Raw genomic sequence first — 15,086 nt, 5'->3', positions numbered from 1 at the left:
GCGCTGGTTCTAGGAAGTAACCGCTTACGAAGTCGTGGGGTGGTCAGTGTGCAAAATGTTTGTTTGCAAAGTGCGACGGCCAATCACCATCTTCCACATATCAAGACCAGGAAATATAATTTCTGTGTCTTCAGTGGAAATCTGAAAGTGAGGAAGTCGTACAGGGGAAGTGTTGGGCATGACCTCTATTCCAGATCACAGTTTGACCACAACAAGCACCCATAGTGCTTGGGAGGGGGAGGGGGTGGTGGGAGGGCAGGGGGGGTTGGGGGGGGGGGGGGGGGTTGGTCAGGTGGTTTGTGGTTTCGGTTTCTTTTTCTCAAGGATAGGGGTTTGAAAATGGTATTTTGTTTGTATGGGTCTTGGTCTTGCCCAACTTGGATTCCCTTGCCTCACGAGAATCTACCTACTGCCACCTCAAACTAATAAAAACATTCTCTCCACATTCATTTGACCGTGGGATGCCTCACCCAGCCGATCGTCCTTCCTCTATTGAGACGGGGCAGTCCAGAGCTGGGTTAATGGACCATGAGTCCTCTCTTCCCTTGCCATCTAGAGATGTTGAGCTAGTTTATTTCTCGACGTTATTGGCTCCTAGGGTACTGGAAGCCCTCCAATGACTTACTGGAAAGGTAGTCGCATGTGAGTCCTGGTCAACGAATATTAACGGAACATTTAATCTGGAGTGAACTGAATCCTTCCACCTCAGCCTGACCGCTTCCCATCATGACCCCCCCCCAAAAAATGTCCCAGGTCAGCAAACGTCCATCAAAAACAGGAAGGTGTGCTTGATGAGACCAGGTCGATCTGGGCCCTGATTGAGGGGACTTCCAACTTTTGAGCGTCACGCTCCCCGATTCCTCTGCTCGTCAAATCTTCACACCTTTAGTCAACGGTATACAGGCGCTGGAGGAGAAGACGATGGTGCAGTGGTAACGACATTCAATGCTCTGGGGACACGGGTTCAAATCCCGCCACACCAGCTGGTGGAATTTAAATTCAATTAATAAAAATCGCCCCGGTAACGGTGGCCATGACAACCATCATCGACTGTTGTAAAAGCCCATCTGGTTCACTCATCTCCCCTTCAGGGAAGGAAATCTGCCGCCCTTACCCGGTCTGGCCTACACGTGACTCCAGACCCCACAGCAATGTGGCTGACTCTTAATTGCCCCCCTCTGAAATGGCCGAGCGAGTCACTCAGTTCAAGGGGCAATTAGGCATGGGCAATGAATGCTGGGCCCAGCCCAGCGATGCCTACATCCCTTACAAAAATAAGGAAAAGTTCTCTTTTAACTTTTGTTAGCCTACATGAAGTTAAAAAAAACTGTTCTCGTGGCAATCTCACAACAGCAATAGTTCCAGTTTTGTTTACCAGGTTCTGATTGACATTATCCTGCTCCAAAGTTGGTTTCCCAGGATTTTAACTCACCATTTGTGCAAACATTGTGGCATTCCTGGAGCTGAATGCTCATCCACCTTAACCCACATGCCAATTCTGGCTTTGACAGAGGTTGACTTATCCGAAACCTTTGATTGCTATCTGAGCGTTTTGACGCTCCCTGTGAACTTTAAAATAACAAATTAAAAGAATCGACTTGGTAAAAAAAGAGGGGCAATCGTTTAGCGGACAGCTGGCTCTCGTCTGGGAGCCGCCAGGGAGTGGGGCTGGCGGCCGGGAGGGGGGTTGGTGAGGCAATCACACAGGATGCTCAGGATAAACATTGCTCACCCAGGGAAAGTAATAATCATTAACCGCAGGAGCTGGGAATGTGGGAATACAGGAGGCCCAACATCTTCGGATGTTGCAATGTCCTGAGGGAGACATTGAGGCACTTTTGAGGTTTTGGGGTTCCTGAGCCCTTGCTCCCCACTGAGCTTTGAAACCAGGACATCGTACCATCGCAGGAGACTCAGAAAGAGGCTACACAGCCCCTTCTGGAAGAGCTATCAGTTGAACCCATCCCTCACCTTTCCCACCCCAGCTGTCTGCAATTTTCCCCCCCCCATTAAGTATCCATCCAAATCCCTTTCTGAAAACTGCGATTAAATCTGTAACCATTTTACTTGATGTTGGGGTTCCACACCAGAGACTTATAATATTCCTTAAAGGGCTGACTGTTGATTTACTCTTACTCTTGGAATCTTTCTCTCTCTCTCTTCCCTACTCGAAACACATATATATTTTTTTAAATTGAGAGTACCCTATTCATTTTTTTTCCAATTAAGGGGCAATTTGCGTGGCCAATCCACCTACCCTGCACATCTTTTTGGGTTGTGGGAGCGAGACCCACGCAAACACGTGGAGAATGTGCAAACTCCACACGGACAGTGACCCAGAGCTGGGATCGAACCTGGGACCTCGGCGTCGTGAGGCAGCAATGGCCACCGTGCTGCCCTACTCGAAACAGATGGATGGAGGTGGCTAGCACGAGGGGACATAGCCTTAAATTGAGGGGTAATAGATATAGGACAGAGGTCAGAGGTGGGTTTTTTACGCAAAGAGTGGTGAGGCCGTGGAATGCCCTACCTGCAACAGTAGTGAACTCGCCAACATTGAGGGCATTTAAAAGTTTATTGGATAAGCATATGGATGATAAGGGCATAGTGTAGGTTAGATGGCCTTTAGTTTTTTCCATGTCGGTGCAACATCGAGGGCCGAAGGGCCTGTACTGCGCTGTATTGTTCTATGTTCTATGTTCTATTACCCGGTCATTCGTGTACATGGGATTTTCTTGTGTGCCAATTGGTTGACACTTTTGGGATATTATCATGGCGATTTCTACCCCAGGTACCACGCCCTTCAAAGGGAATTGGTGACCATGGCTTTCCATTCAACTGATCCATGATTCCGCTTGGCAAAGCGATGCAGTTCGACGTAGCCTTCTGCAGTATAGCTGACCAGGAAACAGTCCCGCTCTTACCCCCCCTACCGTTGGGCAGTTTGGAAGGATTTACCAGCTGATATCCAACCTGTTTGCCCGAGTTATGGATGTACCCCGCACCCCCCCCCCCCCCCCCCCCCCCCCCGACAATGGGACTTGAACCCAGAGAAAGGGATGCTACCTATTGCGCCACAAAACCTCTATAACAGGTCGGGTGGATTGGCCACGTTAAATTGACCTTTAGTGTCCAAAGGTTAGGTGGGGTTACGGGGATAGGGCAGGGGTTGCGCCGAGGTTAAGGTGCTCTTTTGGGGGATTGGTGCAAACTCAATGGGCCGATAGGCCTCCTCTCACACTGTAGGGATTCTATGATAGTGCTTAAACTTTAAAAATAAATTACTGGCTGGAACTCCCCTGAGGGTGTGAAAGTCATTGAATGGAATGAAAGCGCTCTCTTGCTCTCTACCTCTCTTTTGCTTTGTCTTTTTCTTCTCCTCCCGTCCTTCTTACCTTCTGTCCCTTCTGTTTATTAACCCCTTTCTTCCTTTGCTCCCACACAGATTTAATCCTCTCTCGTTTCGTCACTTGCTCCTTCTACCTAGTCCTTCTTGTGACCTTTCCTCCTGTGGTGACTCATTCTTCCTCTTCACCCCTTGCCCTCTGTCCTTTCCTTCGCTCTTCCTCCATCCCTTCCTCCCTCCATCCTCTGTTTCTCCCATATCTCAGTCTCTCCTCTTCACCTGCAGCTCCCCACGTTTAAGTCTTGAAAGCCCCATTTTGTGGGCTGGTATTTCTCGGTTGCTGGAGAATCGCGTTCCACTATGGAAATCGTTTAACCTCCCTGAACAATACGTAAATAATAATAATCTTTATTATTGTCACAAGTGGGCTAAGACTGCAGGGGCTGGTTTAGCTCACAAGGCTAATCGCTGGCTTTGAAAGCAGACCAAGCACGCCAGCAGCACGGTTCGATTCCCGTGCCAGCCTCCCCGGACAGGTGCCGGAATGTGGCGACTAGGGGCTTTTCACAGTAACTTCATTGAAGCCTACTCGTGACAATAAGCAATTTTCATTTTCAATGAAGTTACTGTGAAAAGCCCCTAGTCGCCACACTCGGCGCCTGTTCGGGTTCACTGAGGGAGAATTCAGAATGGCCAATTCACCTAACAAGTACATCTTGTGGGAGGAAACCGGAGCATCCGGAGGAAACCTACGCAGACACCAGGAGAACGTGCAGACTCCGCACAGTGAGCCAAGCCGGGAATCGAACCTGGAACCCATGAGCCATGAAGCAACAGTGCTAACCACTGTGCAGCCGCGCCGCCTCTAAGGCACTTTTTGAAAAAGAAGTATTGGGTTGTACAGAGCCACTGTATCATATTTTTAATACAAATATTGTTTCTGAGGGTTAATGCATCTCCAGGCCACTGCGCTGTGTTAACCAGGGAGGCGCTAGGTTTCATCATGCAGGGCAGTGAGGGGGACGCTAACAATTAGAATCAGCGTCATTTTACCAAACAGGGCTAGACAAAATGTCCCCTCAGCAAGATTCTGGGAAGCCCACGCTGTGAGAAACAGCGGTCGATGAAATGGGGGTTCCTGTGGTCAGCCCCCCTTGGTCGATCAGCCAACTAACATAGAACATAGAACATAGAACGGTACAGCACAGAACAGGCCCTTCGGCCCTCAATGTTGTGCCGAGCCATGATCACCCTACTCAAACCCACGTATCCACCCTATACCTGTAACCCAACAACCCCCCCTTAACCTTACTTTTATTAGGACACTACGGGCAATTTAGCATGGCCAATCCACCTAACCCGCACATCTTTGGACTGTGGGAGGAAACCGGAGCACCCGGAGGAAACCCACGCACACAGGGGGAGGACGTGCAGACTCCACACAGACAGTGACCCAGCCGGGAATCGAACCTGGGACCCTGGAGCTGTGAAGCATTTATGCTAACCACCATGCTACCCTGCTGCCCCAAGAACCGAGAACTCCTAAATAAGGAGACCCCCCATTGACCCGCAGAAGAGGGACCCCATGTCAGGAAGCCCCCCCCCCCCCCCCCCCCCCAGAAGAGAGGACCCTGTTTGGAGCTAGTGATGCCCCCCCCCCCCCCCCCCCCCCCCCCCCAGCCGTGGGCATTGTTCCATTCATCTTCCTTCACGGTTGAGTAACTTTGAAGTGGTCAGCTGAGAAGCTAACCAATGTCTATAAACATCAAGCTCTGATTGGCAGCTCCTGGACCACTTCAAACAGAGTTGTGCTTTCCAATCATCTCCCTTCACGGTTGAGTGAGGGACTGTATCCCAAGCTTTCATAATGCTTGGGTGAAAGTTGACTTTGTGTAATAACAAGTTATGTTTATATAGCACCTCTAATGTAATTAAATGCCCCAACATTGAGGCTCCGGCCTGGAGATGGACCAGTTGCGTACGGTTGCCACCACACGCCAGTGGGAGAATCGCCAACTCATTTCAAATTAGCGGTGTCAGTCCTCAGGGCCGTGTTTTCATCTGCGCAGACGGGATGGGAATAGCGGGAAGAGAGAGTGGAGGGTTAGGCGAGAGGAGGAGGGAAAAGGCAGCCCTGAGGCAGGAGGAAAGAGACAGTCAAGTCCTTTCGGAAAAAACAGAAACTGAAGGCTGAAGGGACGATCCTTTAAAACTGAGAGGAGGAGGAATTTCTTCAGCCAGAGGGTGGTGAATCTGTGGAACTCATTGCTGCAGAAGGCTGTGGAGGCCAAATCACTGTGTGTCTTTAAGACAGAGGTAGATAGGGTCTTGATTAATAAGGGTATCAAGGGTTATAGGAAGAAGGCAGGTGAATGGGGATGAGAAACATATCAGCCATGATTGAATGGCGGAGCAGGCTCGATGGGCCGAATGGCCTGATTCTGCTCCTATGACTTATGGAAACCCCTAATTTCATTTTAGCCTGAGGATGGTGAGGTGATCAGCTGATTGGGATCCATCTCGCCTGAAGAGTGACGATGCTTCGACTGCCCAAAGTAGGCCGAAGGCCTCAGCCCGATAAGTGACAACTGTGCTGGGAAACGTTCCGCGATGGATATTTATTTGTGGGCTGGTGGTGGAATTTCCCGTTCTGTGTAAACATTGACTTTGCTGATTTGTGTGTCTAACAAGCATTTCCTGTTAGTCTTAAGTCAGTAAACTCCCATGAAAGACTGAAGAGCAAAAGTTCAGCCAGTGACCCTGATGTGTTGGCTCCCTTGAATAAAGCACAACGCGAGTGGGATTTGAGACACAAATAATTAGGCACCTGCCCCTCACAGAAACACGATCCAGGTGATCCCAAATATTCCTGGCATTGTTTCATTGACATCCCTCTTCCCGATGTCCTGACCGGCTTACCATCAACGCCTCAGAGTGCAACCTGATCTGTGTCAATGGCTTAAATGTCAGTACATCTTTTGTAATGAGCATTATGACTTGTCTGTAAAGTTTCTTATTGACTATATTGAAGCACCTCAGGGTGCAACATGATCCGCGTAGAAAACTTCGATGTCACCACCGCGCTTTATATGACAGCGGTTTTGAAATGTTTTGTAACGTTCTTTCTTTAACGAATAAAAGTATAGTTTTGCAGTTGAACTGGGTGTACACATAGGGCTGGATTCTGCACCCTGCGTTGTTGATAGCAGAGCTATCAATGCGCCGGAGAATCCGACGTCGGGGGAAAAAATGGGAACAGCGACTGGCGCCGACCCGTTCCCGATGCGCCGGCACCCCCACTGGCTTTGGGATCGAGGTTCGCGCCCCCGCTCCGGCGGGAGAATGCAAATGGGCCATCAAGACCAATATGCAGCCACTTAGCGGGCTGGACATTCTCCAGGACCCGCGTGATTCTCTGGGCCGAGAATCGCACGGGTGAGAATTACTACCGGCCCTACCAAATGCGTACCTGACGCGGTGGACCTCGCGGTGGGCCAAGGGGGTAACTCTTTAAGGGCATTGCCCCAAAGTCCATCGGAGGGCTACTCTCCCTACCCTCACGATGCAAGATCTTCTCACCCCACCTCCACCAGACCACCCCCCTCCACTGTCCTCCCCATCAGAGACCCCTTAAGTAAAGACATCCCCCAGATACCCCCAAAATAAAGAGACACCCACCGAGAACTCCTAAATAAGGAGACCCCCCATTGACCCGCAGAAGAGGGACCCCATGTCAGGAAGCCCCCCCCACACCCCCCCCCCAGAAGAGAGGACCCTGTTTGGAGCTAGTGATGCCCCCCCCCCCCCCACCCCCCCCCCCCCACCAGCCGTGGGCATTGTTCCATTCATCTCCCTTCACGGTTGAGTAACTTTGAAGTGGTCAGCTGAGAAGCTAACCAATGTCTATAAACATCAAGCTCTGATTGGCAGCTCCTGGACCACTTCAAACAGAGTTGTGCTTTCCAATCATCTTCCTTCACGGTTGAGTGAGGGACTGTATCCCAAGCTCTCATAATGCTTGGGTGAAAGTTGACTTTGTCTAATAACAAGTTATGTTTATATAGCACCTCTAATGTAATTAAATGCCCCAAGGTGCTGAACAAGAACATTTTAATATAAAACATTTTTAAAAAATTAAAATAAATTTAGAGTACCCAATTCATTTTTTCCAATTAAGGGGCAATTTAGCATGATCAATCCACCTAGCCTGCACATCTTTTGGGTTGTGGGGGCGAAACCCAATCAAACACGGGGAGAATTTGCAAACTGCACACGGACAGTGACCCAGAGCCGGGATCAAACCTGGGACCTCGGTGCCGTGAGGCAACAGGGCTAACCCACTGCGCCACCGTGCTGCCCTTAATATAAAACATGACAAACATAGGAAATAGGAGCAGGAGTAGGCCATTCGGCCCATCAAGCCTGTTCCGCTGTTCCATAGGATCATGGTTGATCCTCTATCTCAACACCTTACTCCTGTGCTCTTCCCAAACACTGTGACACCTTTAATGTCTAGAAATCTATCTATTCCTTTCTGAAATACATAAAGTGACTTGGCCTGCACAGCCTTCTGTGGTTGAGAATTCCACAGGTTGGCCACCATCCTAAATGGCCTACTCTGTATCCTGAGACCGTGATCCCCTTGTTTTAGGAATTAGGAGAAGGAGGAGGCCATTGATCCCATCGAACCTGCCCCGCCATTCAGTACGATCGTGGCTGCTCTGAATGGGGCGTCAACTCCACATTTCCATTGACCCCCCCCCCCCCCCCCCCCCCCCCACCCACCACTTGATAACCTTTGACTCCCTTGTTGGTCAATTCTATCTACTTCTGCCTTTTAAAAAGCTCCTTGATCCAGCCTCCAGCCATCTCTGGGGAAGGGAGTTCCAAAGACTGACCACCTCTGGGAGGAAAATGTTTTCTCCCCATCTCTGTCCTAACTGGGAGACCCATTATATTTGAGATGTGCTCCCCCAGTTAACCCACAAGGGGTAACATCCTTTTCCGCATCCACCCGGTCAAGCTTCTTCAGGATCTTGCATGTTTCAACGAGGAGGTGACGTAGTGGTATTGTCACTGGGCTAGTATTCCAGAGACCCAGGCGTAATGCTCTGTGGACCTGGGTTCAAATCCCACCCTGGCAGATGGTAAATTTGAATGCAGTATGTGGTGGTATGAATGTGAGCACTGCCATTGGTGCAGAGCATTGGTTTCCCATTGGCTCTGGCTGGTCATGTGCCTCTCGCCCGATTGGCCGGGACTAGTCATGTGACTGCTCACCAATTGGCCGAGAGGCAAGTGGACCCCGCCTCCGAGGCGGGGTATAAGTACCCAGAGTTCCCGGCGGTCGGCCTTTCTCTGTAGTCGACCACCGGGCTAACAACTAGCTGATTAAAGCCACAGTTTGGATCTTCATCGTGTCTCGAGTCCAATTGATGGTACATCACAGTAAAAATCTGGAATTAAAAGTCTAACGATTTGGGCAGCAGGGTAGCATGGTGGTTAGCATCAATGCTTCACAGCTCCAGGGTCCCAGGTTCGATTCCCGGCTGGGTCACTGTCTGTGTGGAGTCTGCACGTCCTCCCCCTGTGTGCGTGGGTTTCCTCCGGGTGCTCCGGTTTCCTCCCACAGTCCAAAGATGTGCGGGTTAGGTGGATTAGCCATGCTAAATTGCCCGTAGTGTCCTAATAAAAGTAAGGTTAAAGGGGGGGGGGGTTGTTGGGTTACGGGTATAGGGTGGATATAGGGTTTGAGTAGGGTGATCATGGCTCGGCACAACATTGAGGGCCGAAGGGCCTGTTCTGTGCTGTACTGTTCTATGTTCTATGACCCTGAAACCATTGTCGATTGTCGTTAAAAACCATCTGGTTCACTCATGTCCTTCAGGGAAGGAAATCTGATGTCCTTACCCGGTCTGACCTACATGTGACTCCAGACCCACACAGCGATGGGGTTGACTCTCAACTGCCCCCCACTGAAATGGCCCAGCATGACCTCAGATTAAGGGCAATTAGGGATGGGCCCAGCGATGCCCACGTCCCAAGCACGAATATAACAAAAGATGACCTCTCATTCTTCTGAATTCTAGTGGATAGAGGCCCAACCTCTCCTTGTAAGATTACGCACAGACACACCCCAGAATTCAGATGAGTTTTTTGACAAAAAACATGGTCCAAAAGGTCACTCCAAGGTGATAAGGCCCAAGTGTAGCTCTGCTGACGCCATTTTAGCCACAAGCACTAATTTTAACAGAACTTGCCTTGTATAGAACAAGGAGGAAATGTATTTACTTAGCAAACATATGTCTATCAGACTCTAAAACACACACGGCGATCGATGAACAAACACACTCTACCACCTCTCACTATTTCGTCAACTGCCTCGCAAGTAAGGTTAAAGTTCACGGGCTAACCCTGCCGATGAAGAACTGAGTTTCCCGGCCGGAGAATGGCATCTATAACTCTTACTGCAATTAGTCATCTGAATTCCTAATGAGTCACTTGTGTACCTTGTTGTTAATACGCTGGATATTGACAGAGGTTTTTTCTTGAGGAGGGATTTCCGTTTTCTGTTTGAAGGATGTTGCCGAGGGAGAAAGCAAGGGCTATCTGTCTGCCTGCAGGGCCAAAATGGGGCTGAATGGCCTTTTTCGGTGATGTCTACGGGCGCAATCTAACGGAAATGTTTCTCAGTGTCTTTTGTAGCGGGTTTTTCTGGGAATTAGGCTGAATTTCCCACTGCTATCTAACCACACTGAGTCCCTTTACTGGGGAGTTTCTCACCAGTTTAGCCCACACTTAGAATTATTTTCGTCGCTGGGGAGCTGAACTCACTGACCACTCTGGCTTTTCAGAGAACAGGCGCTATTTTGAAAGGGCGGGTTCCCCACACCCCCCCACCCATGGGCGTTATCACCCCCTCACACACACGTGCCATTACCCCTCTCCAAGTGAGGACAGCCGCTATGGGACGCCTGAGGGCCCCCCTCTTCAGGCCACTCACATCCCCTTCCAGGACCCCAGCTTTCACCCCCCCTCCCACAACCTCCTAGAGGCCCCTACTTACCTGCCCCTCCTTCACCCTCTTTTCATGGACATGGCCCCTTCCTGGCTCTGATCCTTGGCAGTACTGCCCTGCCAACTGGGCGTCCTGGCACTGCCACCCTGGGAGTCCTCCTGCTGGCTTTGCAGTGCCAAGGTGCCAGCCGGGCAGTGACAAATTGCCCGCTTTCCAGGGGGCCTCCCTGCCCAATCCCTGGCCACCTGGGGACCTCCGATGGGCCGGGAGACCACCCCACCATCCCGGGTGCCGTTCCACCTGCTCCGCATTTGTGTGGACCAGTACTGAACGACGCACCTGCTTGAGGCCTACCTGGGGAGGCCTGCAGATCGCAGGTGAGGCCCGGTCCCACCCATTGAGGTGTCGTGGCTGCGGGAAGCCCACGGGAGGCCTCTACCGGCCATGCCGAGCTCCCCGTCTGGCACGGTGTGGCCTGTCGATCGCGCCCTATGTTTCTATGCAACTGCAGGCGGCCTTCCTACTATTTGACCCCGGTGTCAGAGGTGAACTTCATGCTGGCATCACAGGCTTCCAACACCTGCAGACAATGAGTGCAAATTTACAGACAGCTCCCCTCCCCCCCCCCCCCGCCACAGGTCCCGAGGAATAAACGGTGCAGAACGAGTCACAAAGGGAGGAAACAGCTTGGGCCAGTTCCCAGCTTTTAACCGGCGTTCTATTTTTAATAACAATCTTTATTCGTGTCACAAGCAGGCTTACATTAACGCGGCGATGAAGTTACTGTGAAAAGCCCCTAGTCGCCACGCTCCGGCGCCTGTTCGGGTAGACGGAGGGAGAATTCAGAATGTCCAATTCACCCGACAAGCACGTCTTTCGGGACTTGTGGGAGGAAACCGGAGCGCCCGGAGGAAACCCACGCAGAACACGGGGAGAACGCACAGACAGCGACCCAAGCCAGGAATCGAACCCGGGTCCCTGGCGCTGTGAAGCCACAGTGCTAACCACTGTGCCGCCGTTCCGTTTAAGGTATACAAGACCAATATTCTTACTTCTCGGTTTTTAACTCTTTTCTTTCCTGGGATAGCGAAAACTTTGCTTACCTTCATGAGGGATTGATCAGGTGCTCGTTTGTCTATCTGCAGGGCGTTGCCTAGGAACGGGAGGGCAGGGGGACCGGGAGGGAGCCTGCTGTGCCTCAGCCTAGCCTTCCAGGAAAACAGGAGCAGCAGCACAGACAGCATTAGGGCTGCCAGAGTCATGCCACAGACAGTGACATCCATTCCAGGTACTAATGGGCCCTGTGCACAACTTGGAAAGCTTCAAAGCTCCAGCTCAGATGGGGAATCAGATTTTGGTTCCTTTAAGGGAGGGCCTGTGTTAAAACAAGCATTGGAAGGAAGCTGCGACTGCCCTCATTGCAAAGCATTGGACAGCTTTTATAAGAATTGCACTGATCCCTCCCTGTGGGCGGAGACTGCTGCTCTCACAGCTGCAAAGCTCTGTGACAGTGGCCGGAACTATTAAGCCACACTTTGCCAACTTGCTGATTGCTTTTTTGTGCGTCTGTTTGTGGTTTGATTTTTATCAAAACCTCCTCCTGCCCTCATCGGTTTTAATACTTCTGTGACTGAGCGTATAGGCTCACATCTGAGGCAGAATGCCAGGGGTTCCAGTCGCCAGAATTTGAGCAGAACAATCCAGACCCTGGCCAACATTCCACCCTGTGCGAATCGGAGTGTCGCACTGTTGGGAGCTGCCACCGTTTGAATGGGGTGTCAATCCAAGGGGGGGGGGCTTCCTCCTGCGGGCGATGTTGAACCGTGGTCCGCCTCCCCTCTTGGGTGTCGTGTTGAAGATCCCCTGAATCCAGCTTTGAGGTGAGAAGGGCAGTTATCCCTATTGCCATGCTCAATTTATTATCACCATCCTGGACCTGACCCTAATGTTTGAAAGGCTACCTGACAGAAACCCCAATGCTTTTAAATTTGTAAAGCGGCGAGGAAAGGACATTTGGAGTAATTCTGTTTTTAAAAATATTTTTATTGGCATTTTCAGTTTTATATACTTTGCAGTTTGCATTTGTTTACTGTACAGTACAAAAGTCTTATGCCTATCTGTCGTCTGACTCGGTGCACTATCCTCCTTCGCCCCTCCCTAGCCCCCGCTTCCTAGCCGTCCCTTCCTCCCCCCCCCCCCCCCCCCCCCCCCCCCCCCTGCCTCTGATGGGGGAGGGTTTCCCCTCCTTCTTGGTTCCTCCTCCCTTATAGCCCTTTTACCCCTGCCAATTTCAGCCGTGTGCATCCTGGGGACGGGGGGGACGGGGGCTTGGAGGTCTCTACCCCCTCCCCCTCTCTTCAAGTTGTTGCTTTTGTCCCCCTCAGGCTCCCTCTTCTCTTCCCCCCCCCCCCCCACCCCCGCTCCTGGTTTGTGTGTCCCTGTCGTTCCTCTTTTGCTTTCCAGTTTTCCTCCCTACTCGTTGTTGTTGGCCTTGAACAGGTTTTGGAACAGGCCGACAAATTGCAACCCGTGCTGGAGGGAAGCCTTCCTCCGACCCTCGGGTGGTGAATTTGACCTTCTCCAAGTGGAGAAAGTCTGGTAGGTCTGCCAGCCGGTCTGCAGCCGTGGGCGATGCTGCTGATCGCTAGGCGAGCAGGAATCTCCGACGTTCGTTAGGGAAGGGAAAGGTAGGCTGGATTTGAGAATCGCCCGGGGCTGGCGTCAATCCCGCCCCCTCCGTGTCCCAAATTCACCGCCAGCAGAGATTCGGCGGGGGCGGGAACGCGCCGGTCGGCGGGCCCCCCGCGGCGATTCTACGGCCCGCAATGGGCCGAAGTCCCGCTGCTGTCAACCCTCTCCCGCCGGCGTGGATTGAACCACCTACCTTACCGGCGGGAGCAGGCAGGCGCCGGGGTCCTGGGGGGGGGACGCGAGGCGATCTGACCCCGGGGATGCCCCCATGGTGGCCTGGCCCGCGATCAGGGCCCACCGATCGGCGGGCGGGCCTGTGCCATGGGGGCACGTTTTTTCTTCCGCCTTGGCCATGGTCTTCACCGTGGTGGACGCAGAAGAGACCCCCTGCCCTGCGCATGCGCCGGGATGACGTCAGCAGCCGCTGCGCTCCGGCGCATGTGCGGACTTACGCCGGCCGGCAAAGTCCTTTCAGCCCCGACTGGCTTGGCGCCAAAGGCCGTTCACGCCAGCCGGCGGAGCGGGAACCACTCCGGCGCGGGCCTAGCCCCTCAATGTGAGGGCTTGGCCCCTAAATGTGCGGAGACTTCCGCACCTTTGGGGCGGCCCGATGCCAGAGTGGTTCATGCCACTCCATCCCGCCGGGACCCCCCGCCCCGCCAGGTAGGGGAGAATCCCGGCCTTTAACTTCTAACTACTACCTTGTTTATCTCCAATCAAGCAAAACCCAACGCAGGTCAAAATGCACTATAAAATACAGTTAGCAAACACAGGGTTACCTGTTATATATCGTTTTGCTTCAGAAGGAATCCTTGAGGTAAAGGCGACAGGGTGTTCCAAACCATCTACCATTTTGTGGGATAAAACGGCCCCTATACCCTAAGAGGACTTGTCACATGTCAGCACGATTGGCTTTCCCCGGATCAAAATGCACCAAGAGGGTTGGCGACTGTAGTGTTTGCTTCACAACTTGGCAATCTTCCGTCTGAGGCTCCCTCCAATGCCAACTGCTGATTCTTCCTCGGTGCAATGGTGCCAACATTGTGGCTCGATTCGAAATGAACCTTTGGTAGTAATTGACCATAACAAGGAAAGGGTTAAGCTGACTGACACCTTTGGGTGCAAGGACATCTCGTACGGCCTTGATCTTTTCTTCCAAGGGTACAGTCCTGTCGCATCAAGGTGAATGTCTAGGTATGTCACTTCGAAGGCCTGAAAAGTACATTTTTCGCATTTTAGGTAGAGCCCTTTATCACAAAACCTCTTTAATATTTCCCCTCGGCTGGCCATGTGTTCTTTTGGTGTTGTGCCGGTGACTAGCACTCCATCAAGATAAATCATCACCATCATCTGGAGGAGATTTTCCATCGTGCACTGGAAGATAGCGTGGCTAAAGCAATGCCAAATGCCAGGCTGGTATACTGGAGGAGGCCTTTATGGGTATTGATTGCAGCAAACTTCAAAGACCCCCCTCATCCAACTCTAGTTACAGATGGGCGTGATTGAGGTCCAATTTTGAATAGCCTCTCTTCCTAGCTGAGAGGGTGCTGCTGTTGGACCCCCTTTCTTGTCCCCGCTGGGTTTGAAGGCTGCAAAGGCACCACCGGTGGCATTGCTCCAGTGCTTTGAGGTGCTGCATTAGGTCTTCCAAGCCTCTGATACAGATAGGAGTGGACGCCTCGCCGCTACCTGATAAAAAACGTGGTCTTAGATCTGACATCCTGGTCCTCAAATAGCCTTTCCCTCAGTCAACCGAGGCACATGGGGCAATAGACATGACTAAATGGGTGATCTGACCTGCCACATCGTGAGCTTATGGGATCTTCCTGTGCACCAATGAGCTGCCCTCTTTGCCACACAGCGATGGTGCTTCAAAAGTAAGTGAATTGGCCGTGAACCGTTCAGGGTGCTCCTTTCTCTGATTTTCTTTGTTTTTAAACCAAATTCCCTTTGGGACACGGATTCTCCCCAGAGCTCAGTCGGTTCAAGGCCCTGGCCCTGTTTAACAGAACCCCCCTCAGGTAAATCGAA

At 51.7% G+C, this 15,086-nt stretch overlaps 1 pseudogene; it reads right to left on the bottom strand.

The window, feature by feature from the left end:
- The window catches only part of LOC119957868, a 44,803-nt pseudogene extending 33,047 nt beyond the window's left edge, over nucleotides 1-11,756 (bottom strand).
- Nucleotides 11,757-15,086: the final 3,330 nt, after the last annotated feature.

This window comes from Scyliorhinus canicula, chromosome 27 (assembly GCF_902713615.1).
Source record: "Scyliorhinus canicula chromosome 27, sScyCan1.1, whole genome shotgun sequence".
NCBI classification, from domain to species: domain Eukaryota; kingdom Metazoa; phylum Chordata; class Chondrichthyes; order Carcharhiniformes; family Scyliorhinidae; genus Scyliorhinus; species Scyliorhinus canicula.
This window is presented reverse-complemented; position numbering and strand designations above follow the sequence as displayed.